This window comes from Ambystoma mexicanum, chromosome 13 (assembly GCF_040938575.1).
Source record: "Ambystoma mexicanum isolate Mex_15411 chromosome 13, UKY_AmexF1_1, whole genome shotgun sequence".
In the NCBI taxonomy this organism is placed as follows: Eukaryota; Metazoa; Chordata; class Amphibia; order Caudata; family Ambystomatidae; genus Ambystoma; species Ambystoma mexicanum.
Window position 1 is genome coordinate 282,034,867 of NC_090938.1, and position 13,866 is coordinate 282,048,732.

Consider the following 13,866-nt stretch of genomic DNA (forward strand, 5'->3'; position numbering starts at 1 on the left):
GTGCCACCTACGACATGTGGTCGGTATCACTGATTTATTTACACCAGTGAATTATGTGCCCGTAGGCCTCATTACTGGTTCATAGACCCCCAGTAATCTATATGTTATATTTCCCCAAACAACATGCACTGGGGAACACACGTATACACCTATTTATTACTGCTTATATATGTCTGTTATTCTATCTGCATGGGCATATTGGGAACTGCATTACCAAAGAACACAAATCTTCCCCAATTCCTCATTTGCAATTCCTACAATAATACAACTCTGAATCATTACTTTTTATATTATATTATATTGCAGACAATTACAATGTCATGATACAATTCTTACAATTTACATTTCAGCACTACTTGTAACAAAATAAGTAGAGAAAAACAACACAGCAGATACAATGCAAATAACCCCTTTTCAAAAACAGGCATCACATTTTATGAGTCAACACATGACGCATGAAGATGCAAGGAATTTCTTTTGTTTTGCTACTCTGACTGCCTGGTATTTTTAGACCACATTCGTCAAACAATCGCACAAGAATAACCTCACTTCGACTGGATGCTTACCAAAGATTAGCAGTTCCCTCTCCCACACGCCTTCCTTTCACTCGTTTCAGAAGAGCAGGCCCATTCAGCAGGGGTTGCCTCTGTAATCTTGGATTCTTTGAAGTGCGCAGCGAGAACAGAAGGTTCTCCTAGCCAGCGCTGAATGAGACTAGGCACGTCTGTCTCAGAGCCCAGTCATCCTCCAACTCCCTCTCCCTCTGGCCTTCTTCCCCCAGCAAAGTTCTGCACCTTCCCATTTTGCCTACGCAATATAACTGCAGATACTTTGCACCAATCAAGTTGAAAGTCAGTATCACTATTCCTTCAGTACAATAGGCCAGTTACACAGTGAGCAACTATATCTAATATCATTTCCTGGTATGCAGACTCTCTGCTTTCTGCAAACACATCACATTTGAAAAACGAATTTCAGAATATGTATTTTCACCCCATTTTGCACATAGAGATTACATTATAATGGTAATGAGTAAGCATTAGTGATTAGTAATTGTTAATTAAGTCAGTTAGTTCTATGATGAATAATGTAGTCTCCTATGTATGAGGTATTCCAAAGAAGATAAAAAAAGAAAATGCTGGTGCACTTTTAAAGTTGCAGCTTCACATTGCTTTTTGCTGTATTATCTTGCATGTCTCCAGACACATACCCACATATTATACTGGCAACATAAGACTGGCTATATGTGTATGCCACATTATTGCTGACAACAAAATGCCATCACATTCAGTGAAGCGTTAGACACTCCAAGGCGCTATAAAGTGCTATTTTTGCATTCAGTGAAGTGCTACACACTCCAAGGCACTATAAAGTGCTATTTTTGCATTCAGTGAAGTGCTACACACTCCAAGGCACTATAAAGCGCTATATACTACTACAGACCCCCAGCACGTTTTGCTTAACTTCTGGACCTATTTCTTTAACCCTGAATGAGTCGAGCCTGTAGGAGTAGGGGCCTTCAATTTTAGCGGCGAGACTCTACATTTCAACGGGTAGCTTCATCACGATAGCATGCACATGTTAGCATGGGTTTGAACTTAAATAGGGGCCCAGGGGGTGAAACTCATTTCTGGACTCAAGAGTGTGAGTCTCAGGCAGAATTAAATAGATGCCAATGCACAATGCACATGCTTGAAATTGCACACTGCTTCAGGATGAAATGTCAATGGACCGAGCTGCGCTGAACATAATACTAATATAAATTAACATACTAATCCAACCCAACACCAGTTAACATGTCACTGAAACCCTTAATAACATTAAGTGCAAATGAGTCCATGATTAAAAGGCTGAATGCAGATTGGGAAAATGCATGATGCTTTTTCAATGGGAAATTAAACGTGCAGGCTGAATTTGCATTGGGTGATAAAAAAAAATGCAAAGGTCAGTTCCACTGAAAACAGGGCATTGTTAGAGCAGGGAACTCAAGGAGAGATGTATCTTTTGCTCTCCAGCAATGAAATTGCGTGCAATTTCAGTGGAATGATCTGCTCAAGGGCACCTGTTTCCCTTGAGTGGCAGGGGGATGTATGTGGGATGTTTTAACCCACTAGTCCATGCCCTGCAACATTACTGTGCGCTGTGTGCTTCAGAAACATCAGAATGGCTGCCGGAAAGCATTATGCATGCTAAAAATCCCCCAGAAGTGCACAGGAAAACCCGAAAAATAGGCCGCCCATCCACTGTTGCCTATGTCAGTGGTAACACAGGAGACCACTGCCAAAACCATTTGGCTGCCCACAGAGGAAAATGAAACTACTTGAAAAAGCAGTCCTGCATTGGAAAGGGTAACACAGAGCTGCTTGAAAATCCGTTTTTTCTTGGCTGTTAAATTTGCAAAAAATCATGGTTCCCAAACCTCGCAAAAGATCCAACCTCCTTGTTGGGTGTTAAACCTCACTTTACTTCAAGAATCTACCTAAGTACAATGTCAGTAGAAGTACATTTATCAGAAGAAAATCCACATTTAAAGATGCTTGCTTGGGAAAATATGTTAAAAATGGGCGTAGAACCGCTACTTGCCTGTGTCAGAAGCTGGCGATTACTTAACCTGTCATTTTAAACTTCTACATTAAGATCTAAGTATGGAAAAGGACTCCTATCAAAAGCAATAGAGGTGGATAAAAAGGCTGGAATTAAGAGGTTTGTGAATATATTTGTAAAAATGTAATTTGTATTTTAGGACAAGTCTATTTAAACACTGTTTTAAAAGTGAGTAAAGTTAGCCACACTGAGCTTCAAAGCCATTCCACACCTTCTACCCAACAAAGGAATCTTTCCCCCCTGCTCTACAAAGAAACTGGCAGGGGGGTGTGAAAGAAACTGTGAGAGGGACTTTGGCCTGTTGCTCTGCTAGGAAACAAAGGACTCCCTTGACTGAAAAGAAAATGTTAATTTGGGCGTCAATAGAAACCAGTTGCTGGCAGGAACAAGCTCAGGTTGCATCTCTGGCTCAGCCAAGCCTGGGAGGCGGGGCTAGACTGAAAATGTGGATTGAAACTGAAGAAACTTTATGTTTGAGAAAAAGACTTATAGAAAATTGTGCCGAACTGGTAAAAATCTGGAATTTATAGATTGGTAAAATGAAAATGTTGCTCACAAGTAGAAACTACTCTGGAAATTGTGCAATGTTCAGAGACTGAACCATGAAAATGTTAGGATTGCAGCAATTGTGATAATGTTAGGAATATGAAAACTTACAGGAGTATGCCCAGATGTTATATCCATGTATGTGAATTTTCTTTTACAGATCCGACAGTGGGTAACCAACCAAAAGCGCAAAAAACTGTCATTTGTGAACCAAAACTCTCCAGAAGATGGGACTTTGACGGATGTGTGCCTTATTTAATTTGGGGTGTAAATATGTAGTAATAGTAAGTTGGTGATATTATAAATATGCTTTTTGTGAAAAATAAGATATACTGTACAGAAACAAAGGGGAGGGTTTTCTCCCTGGACCATAAACATGACACATCATGACACACTGTTCCTTCTCAAATCAGGAGAGAGGGAATACCTTAACCAATAGGCTTCTTAGAGGGTTGGGCATAGTATAATCAGCCTACCCACCCCCTTGAGAAATACATAAATAGGGTCTGTTGAGGGCACAGAGACACACATTCACTCATCAACTGATGCACCCTGCAGGAAGAATCCAGACTCCAGAACCCAGATCCAGACTCCAGAACCCTGAAGCAGAAAGGCCCAATCCTAAAGCTGAATCCTTCTCAGCTGGCCTTTAAAATATTGCAACCTGTTTTTAACCCCAAACTTCCAAGGGGCATTACAACTTCAACAGCCTAGCTGTGCTGTTTTGCTGCTTCTGGGCAAGAACCTTGCTAGAACCCAGAGATCCAAACCAGAGCTGTACCCAGAACCAACCCGTCAGATCCAGTCCCGGAGTCTGTGCAGACCAGAGTACTTCGCTGAGAGCAGAACCAAGCGCCTGAATCCTGTACGGTGGTGAGCAGATCCCAGTCCAAACCTTTGACCATATCTTTGACGGGCCTATTCCTACCCCAAGCCATAGTTGTAAGTATTTAGCATAGAATTGTCCATAACCAATCTCTTAGTTTTCTCTTAGTTTTAAGTAATCCTATCCAACCCATTCCAACATATTCAGAACTGCATTGTAGAATCTCTTTTGTCCATCCTGAATCCTTCTCTCATCCATATCATTCTGTGATAATTGTAGTGATAACTCATCTTTGCTCTTATATATTTTGAAGAAAGGTAAGCGTCTTGGCATTCCAACTCCTTATAGTTTTTCTGTAATCGCATTTCTCGCGCACTGAAAAGTTTGCTGCGATTCTGCATTTGGCTCAATTTTATTTCATTGAGTAGTAACAGGGGGAAAGAGTGATTACTTTGTCTTTGATTGAATTCATATCAAGTTTTATTCTGTGTAGCATTAATTTCATATCATTGCATTTCATTGAACCCACACAAAGTTATTCTCTGCTACATTATTCTTCTCACCCATACTCCTATTGCTTAAAGAGATTGTTGATTATTGTGATTTTAGCCATTGCTGATCATTGTTCATATTCATAAAAGTGATATATATATATATATATATATATATATATATATATATATATATATATATATATATATATATATAATATATTAAGTGAAAAAAACTTTGTTAAAGGGACGTTATGGTTAAGTTGTGCTACTAAAAACCTATGAAATTCAATGAAAAAACTTTGTTAAAGGGGCGTTATGGTTCCAAGTAAAACCGAAAAACCCTTGAAATTCGCCATTTATGGTAAGCTAAGCAACCATAACTCGCGCCACCACCGTGCTCTGCTAAGACTAACACCCAGGACATCAAAGATGACATCACAAATGTCATTGATGACATCACTGATGACATCACATGTCTGGTTCCGCCTTTTATCCTTTACTGACATATCTAGGCCACATAGTTTTCTTCAGTAACAGTCAGGAATTAAAAGTGGAAATGGTAGTATATTTGTAGACTTATCCTTCAGGTATGTTCTTACAATAATTCCCTTAGGATCCAGTCATATCATATGAAACATATACATAGGGGAAGACACAAGCTGGAAAGACAGCAATCCTTTCTGTGCATTAAAATAATCTGTAGAGTTGTCAGCACTTTCTGATAGTTCTGTTGTTTTTTTATTACTGTACTTTCCCTGTATATGCTCATATTTGTATATCTTGTATTCACACTACTTTCCTTAGAGACCAGGAACATCATGTGATATATATATATATATAGGGTAAGTAGCAGCTTTGAAACAGAGCAATCATTTCTCTGCATAAAGGTAATCAGTTAGGTTATGAACACTTTTTGCTACTACTTCAATTTCCTTGTATATACTCATATTTGTATGTGGAGTTGTCTCTTTGTGTTTTATTATCTACTTATCAAATGTTTCACAGTATGCAAAAGTCTAATAAGAAAACAGTTATAATTTCTCTATTCAACATGGCAAGCTTATGAATATTGCACCTCCATCATGTATGCTGCACACAATGCCTATGTTTCTACATGAGCACCTTAGTATACTGGATGGACTAAATAGCCCTTGATATTTATTCCAATGATCATTGACACTTTTTTTTAAAATTAACATTACAATAAGAAACCCTTGTACAGACTTTTCATGAATGGTAAATGCACATGTGATGTCATCAGTGATGTCATCTTTGATGTCCTGGGTGTTAGTCTTAGCAGAGCATGGTGGTGGCGCGAGTTATGGTTGCTTAGCTTACCATAACTGGCGAATTTCAAGGGTTTTTCGGTTTTACTTGGAACCATAACGTCCCTTTAACAAAGTTTTTTCACTGAATTTCATAGGTTTTTAGTAGCACAACTTAACCATAACGTCCCTTTAACAAAGTTTTTTTCACTGAATTTCAAAGGTTTTTAGTAGCGCAACTTAACCATAACGTCCCTTTAACAAAGTTTTTTTCACTGAATTTCATAGGTTTTTAGTAGCGCAACTTAACCATAACGTCCCTTTAACAAAGTTTTTTTCACTGAATTTCATAGGTTTTTAGTAGCGCAACTTAACCATAACGTCCCTTTAACAAAGTTTTTTCACTGAATTTCATAGGTTTTTAGTAGCAAAACTTAACAATAATGACTTTCACTTTATATACATGTCATATGGAACTGACTAGATCTCTTCTTATGAACTTGATGTCCGCGAAATTATTTAATGTTCGCGGACATGTTCGGAGAACAGTACCACTACCTAAAAACTTTGGGGGGGGGTATGTTTGATTGTTATATCATAATATAAGAACATTTAACAAATTCAAAAAGCAGCACACAAACACATTATATATAGTAATACATAAGAAATGTAACCCATATATGTAACACACTAACCATTCATTTAAATACAATATGTTTTGAAATGGAACATACCACAAGAACATAAATTGGCTTCCAACATAATTACCTCACAGACACAACAGAACTGAGAACAAGACCAGACCCACTGAATACATAGGACTTATCTTACCAGAAATAGTAAGTGTACTTCATGTTACTCATATATTTATAAACTTTCTGTATTAGATTAAAAAATATATTATCTTTTCTTTTTTTTCTCACAGAAATGTCTAGTACTCTGGAATGGCTAGAGGACAATTTCCCACATGAAGAAATGTCACAAGATAGTGAAACTAATGGTAAACACTTTATAATATAAACCATTTAAATATTATTATTTTTTATACATTTTACATATATATATATATTTTTTATACAGAACATAACAAAATAGAAACTACCTCTGAAGAAGCTGTTATGGAAAACACGCTTGACAACATAAAAGAAAAAATTGATTTACTGTTGACCAATTTTAATAATTTAAAAACTTTTGTTGAAGATCATTTTATAACAAAAACGTCATACCATTGCCCCACATGTAATTGTCCCTCCTCACCATATCCCAGTCAATTATCCCCAAACCCTCTCCATAATCCAAAACGTTTTGATGAGATTTCCATTACTTCCTCACCTAATACCAATCATGTTGAAACCCCAAATTCTCCTGTTTTTGTTTCTGTTTCTGCCTCACCTTCTCTGTCATAAATTATTAATATATGTTAAATAAAGTTTAATTTTTATATTGTATTGTGAACAGTTTCCGTTTTTTTTAAAAAACAATAAAAGTGTCCGCGGACAGTGCGAGTGTTCTGAAATGTTCGTACATAAACGAAAATTGAGGTGTCCTTAAGAACACCACACCTGTTCGTACTGTTCGCTAGCAAGTTGAAACTGTTCTAAGAACACACGTGGTGTCCTGAAATGTTCGTAAAGAAACAAAAATTAAAGTGTTCTAAAGAACACTATATCTGTCCTTAATGTTCGCTATCAACTTAAAACTGTCCTAAGAACACAATTGCTGTCCTGAAATGTTCCTAAATACACGAAAATGATGTGTCATGAACAACAGTACAACTGTTCGTAGTGTTCGCTACCCAATTGAAAGTGTTCTAAGAACACAATTGGTGCCCTGAAATGTTCCTACATAAACTAAATTACACGTGTCCTGAAGAACACTATATCCGTCCTTACTGTTCGCTACCAAGTTTAAACTGTTCTAAGAACACATGCGGTGTCCTGAAATATTCGTTTCACGTGTGACGCACTTTTAATTACTTCAGAACCCGAACAGTGTCCGTAGGACATCAATGCGCATGCGCTAACCAATCTCCGTGCACTTGGTGTCCTGCGGACAGGCGCTTCCTTCGCAGACTAGTTCGCAAACAGATCATAGGACCGCGCCCACGCTCATCGTGTGTCCTGAAATGCGGACACTGTTCGTGTCCCCGAACAATTTAAAAATACATTTTCAGTTAATCCATAATATTTTTCAATAAAATCTCACCATGCCACAAGTCCCACATAGCAATCTTGACTTTCTATATACGTTTTGAAACTTTCCAATCCTTTTTTTGTGTTCGATCTTTCCGCACACAATGCGCATGTCCACGGACCGCGCACAAGCACCCCTATAAAAGACCACGCCCAAGAGCTTATTCCCATTGTGTTTCTGGCTATTCTTCAGAACACAGTGATTTTTGCTGCCACCTGCAGACTACACCATCATCGACATGGCATCCTTGGCTGCTGAACTGCCACTTGGTGCTGCACCTGCTTCAGCACCACCACCACCCCCTCCACCATCACCACCTCCCCAAGGGTCTGAAGAGGGGAACAGGAGTGAGGATGCGGAGGAGGAAGAAGAGGATGATGAGAATGAGGTAGAGGAAATCCCTACTACCCGCACTAGGCGTGAGTCTTGGGTGTGGCGGTTATTTACCATTCATGGGAATGGTCCTAAGGCTCGTGCGAACCATGTTACCTGCAATGAGTGCAAAATGATACTCAGTCGCGGGAAGCACGGTAACTACAGCTTTGGGACCATTACTATGAAGCGACACCTGAGGTCATTTCACTCTGGGGCTATTCGCAGGGTTGTACCTTGCGAAGAATGTAGCAGGTTGATTTCCTCTACTTCATCCTCTGTTTCTGATCCTGTCACCACAAGGACCACCTCTGTGGGACAGCGTCTTTCTGAAGCTGCCTCACAGGCCATACAGAATGCTGATGACCCTTACCTTTCGAGGGTCACAGTTGTATGTATGTACTGTAACACAGTACTCTGCAGGGGGGAGCGACTTCGGAGTGCTTTTGAGACTATCGTCTCAGAGCACCAGAAGACCTGCTCACTACCCAAATAAAACCCACTCTACATCTTCCTCTCTCAGCTCGCCCTTTCTTATCCCTGTGGTTGGTGTCCCCCCTTTACCCTCCTTTACCCTCCTCTCCTACTGTGTCGTGTCTGAAAAACCAAAAAAAATACAAAATTACAAAAATCAAAAAAAAATAAGGCTCTTTTCAGAGCCGCCTTTCCCAGTTAAAAAAAGAAGTGAAAATAAATGAAGCAGGGCTCTTTGTATTTTTTAGAAGTCCGCGAACAGTTCGCGAACATTAAAAAAATTGGGTTACTACTCCATCACAAACATTGTAATTTTCTCTGGAAAGAAGTGGTGGCTCTGAAAAGAGCCTTTGGGTGGTGTTTGTAAGTCAAAAATTGTAAATGCTTAACATCTACTTCAAAATCGTTGTTGTAATTCCAAAAAAGGTCGCAATGCATTTTGTACATTTCTCAGAAAAATCTGATTGCCAGCATAAGTAAGATGGACTCCATCTCTGCGAAAAATGTATGTACTACAAAACATAATATTTTCATTGTGAAAAGAAGACATGCCAAAATCTCTTAGAAAGCCACAAACAGCCTTATTAACATTGCGCCTTGCTTTTTCCATTTGTGGACCAAATGAAGGAGAACGAAGCCACATTTGTCTCTGCGCAATCCGTGAAAATATCACTTGTGAATTAGGAAACATGTCCATAACCTTCCTCAGTCCTTCTTTCATAGCAAATTGCAAAACAATTCCAGTCACATGCCCTAAACTGTTCCCTCCACAATGAATTACAATTATGTCTGGATGTTGCTCTGTCTCCAAAGTAGCACAGAGAGGTAGCAAATCCAACCACTTCATTCCACATACTCCATGCCAGTGTACTTCCACATGTGGGAATCCAAGATCTACAGCTACTCCACAGCTTTCTGCATGCACCTTCAACCAATGTATCCACGAATCTCCTAAAATCCAAACAATCTGTTTTCTGAAACACACAGCCATAGCTATCTTTTGTTCTCTCAGCAAAAAGAGTATCTCAAAAAATCTCTCCTAGCACAACACACCCACCAAACTTTCCTGACCAATCCCTTTCAGTGCTTATTCTCATTTGCATGACTTCTGAACCCAAAAATCCCCGGATGTAACTCCCGATGTCCTGGAACTACCGCCATGTCCGCGGACATATCGTAACATGAACAGCCCTTCTACCATTTCCACTACACTCTCTCTGCCATTCCCTCATTGGATGTACCTCAAAAATCACATGACCATGCACCAATCACATTCAAGACCTCTACATCTAACTGCATCATCATAGATCAGCACTGCAAATGTACTCTGAATCTCTCTGAGTACAAGTGTCATATCATTGGCAAGCAGCATCTACCAGAAATACTGTACAAGTCTTCAAGATTTCTACTTGCAGCTCCACGCATATCCATATGCATGAACACAAACTTCAGGTATGCATATTTTCTGTATAGTACATGACATAGCTCTCAACCATTTTTGTTTTACAGGCGGGTGAAAACACCCGATTTTGTTTTTAGCGGGTGAGACGCCCATTGGAATGAATGGGCGTGCAGGAAGCTTGGTGGTTGAGTCTGCCCTTTACAAGGCGTGTGACACCCGCCAAAAGCGTGTGACTTGAGAGCTATGGTAGATGAACACATTTTCAAACAGACTTTTACCTTGGAAAATCTGTTAAATGAATTTACTGTACTTTTTTTAATTTCCTAAAATCAACTACCACTTATACACCTTTATACTTTTTGCTTTCTTTAAACACACACACTCAAATCATGTTAAACTAACATTTTTTAAATGAAATATATAGACTACATATATTCAAACAAAATTGCATGCAAACACAATCTATGTTTAAACCTTTATAAAAATACTTATACAATTTCATATTTTTTGTTTTTATTTATTTATTTATTTACTTAATTACTTTAAATTAGACATGACATTGAGGCGCTATTACCTAGAACAGTTTACTTACAGAAATAGTGGTATTCACTAATATATTATAAATTTCACAAGACATAGTAAAGATATTTTATTTTTGCTACAGTTAATCATTCAATACAATTTGTTCATTAAGAACATATCATATACACTGAACTGATGCAATGTATCTTATGTAAATAAATTAGTTTAATAGTTTTACAGACGGCACTGAGGATTTCAATTAAAAAAATCAATATCTAAATTAAAAACAGTGCTATATACAAACAAAGTTACTAATTTGAAGCTTTCACAGTTGCAGTGAAGACCAGTTTCCTAAAAAGAAGCAGCCGAATTCGAAGAAGAAAGAAAAACTAAGAAGTTACCTGTTAATTTAAAAAAAAAAAGTAAGTAAAATATCACCATATTATTTATATTATTAATCAAATATACTATAACATTAATACCAGCTATTTTGGTTTCTTAAAATAGAGATTTTGTACCATTTTGTCCAAAAATTTCCATATCGTAAACAGCGATTTACAACCAGAATGGCCCACAAATTTCTATTTTTGGACACACAAATTAGCCAACTGAACCACTACAATTTTCATATTATAGAACAAACAACTGTTTTAATTGTATACATTACATTTACTATTTGTACTTTTCCACACCACTAGCTTACTTTTTTTGTCATCGGAACCCCAGTTTAGTGACACATAAATTCAAGAATACCTACCCCTACTAGTTTTAGTTCCCAATGCACAATCACACACCATTACATACATCTTTATCATCTTACTCAAACACTCATGCACACAGCACACATACATTCCAGAACACCCCAACCCATATCTTCTTTATTTTTTTCAACAGATCCTAAAGAATGCCTACCAAAAGACAACTTCGTAGAAAGCAATGCAAAATTAGAGCAAATGAAAATAAAGGTGTCCAACATAAGCATCCATCTCTAGCAGAATTTGTAAAAAAAGTTGAAACAAAACAGCTAATACAATCATTTAGTGAAACACAAAAGGTTTCAAGTACAACAACTTCGCTTCCTCTATCAAAATGTAAAACAAACCAAAAAACAATTAACAGAAAATCACCTATCAGTACAGATAAAACTACTTCTTCAAATTTTAATATAGTGCAAAGTAAGCATAACAAGAAAAGTATTTTAGCCAAAATATACTGTTACAAAGTCCTTCAAAATCTTATAAAAACAGGAGAGAAATCAGGTTCAAAGCTTAAAACATATCGTAGGAAATTAATCTTAGAAGCATTGATGGACAGTGCAATTCTTCTCAAAATAAATGTATTTATTTTACTGTTAAACAAAATGAAACCACTAACAAAACTAATAACTAAATTACAAAAAAGACTTCTCAATAAGCGAAATGTCAACAGAAAGAACGTCTTAAGTATCTGCGGAGGTGAATGGAATCACACTACGAGCACAGAACCATATTTTAATGAAGAAGCGTACAAACAAAAGCAAACGAATACAACTGCCATACATAGCAGTGGTCGAGGTTATGAAAAAGTGAATAATACCATAATGGAACAAGAAGTACTCCTTACAAAAATATGCCCTGAAAACTTAGAATTACCCCTCCATTCAACTGAATCAGAACGTCTAGTGTACAAATGGCCATGCACGTCAATGTGTAACATTCCCAAACAATGTTTCAAATCTTTACACCAATTCCTCAATAAATATGTAAAAAGCAAAGACAAAATCAAAATTAAATTACTGCAAAATATAGATACCTGTCCAGTGCGCAAGTACACAGGACTACAAGGACATTCATTGGCCTGCATTACAGGACCTACTTGTAAAACCACTTTCCATGATATCAAAAGGATATCAACACATCATTCAACTATAAGAAATCTAGTCTATAAACTGTACTTTGCTAAAAGTCCTGCTTTAGCACTAGCAAAGTTAAATAACATCCTTCTACATGGTACAGCAAAAGACCTACTTGAAGAAATTCACTATATCCAGAAAAAATATTTTGGAAGTGAAAACCATTTACAGAATGAAATAGCTTTAAACCAATTAAGCAACAATTCTACACATGGCAACCTTTTGCTAAACACATACAAAAAAGAAATACTAAAATTTAAAAGTACATCAGCTGAAGTACCAAACCATGTATGTGTATGTTGCCGTAGAATTTTTTATAAAAGTAACACAAAAACTGTGGACCTATCATACAAAATAGAAGACAATGAAGATTCTAAATGGTTTGAATTAGCTCTCTACCTTCTAGCAGAAAACAAATATGAAATAACTGAGCCCTTAATACAGTGGAGTTATTGCACCACAAAACTTGACAACAACCAAACTCCTTCACGTTCTATCACAAATAATTTGGAATTATACCCAGTACCAAAACCTCTACAACAACTTAATTTATATGAGAGCATCATAATTCAAAGAGTACCCCCATTTCAAGCAATAATACGCCTTCAACCAAAAACAGCAAAATTACCTCCCTCTGAATTGGTAAAAGGCATTCGTGGAAAAGTAGTTTATTTACCATTAAATCTAAAAGAAAATGTGCATACTCTAGGAGTGCAACGTCCAATGCACCAATCTTTAATTATATTAGTAAATGGAGTACCTACAAAAGACAAAAAAATATGGCAACAGCTGGTAGATTTATATGAAGTTAGACAAGCCTTCCAATATCTTAAAGAGAATAATGAATATTACAAAGAAATTAATATTGAAGAAAACTTGAAAGATACAACTGCAATAATTCAAGAAACACAATAAGCTGGTCAATTTGAGCTACTAGATCCTGCTACAATATCAAATACTTTAGACCAGTATACAATTCATCCTTTGCACTGTAATGACACCGTACAAGATGTACTGGAAACTTACCAAATGCGTCAAACAAAAGGATCGCCAATCAGTATATGGGAAAAAAGTATAGAAGCACGTGCTTTTCCTCTACTCTTTCCAACTGGCAAAGGAGGAAGATATGATGATAGACCTATTCAAATATCAGCTTCAGAATACCGCTCATTACGGATGTATTCTGAAGATCCCAGATTTAGACAAAATGTGGAATACATTTTCCACCTACTCTTTGAAAGTGAACTAGCAACTTTATGTTACGGAGTTGCACACAT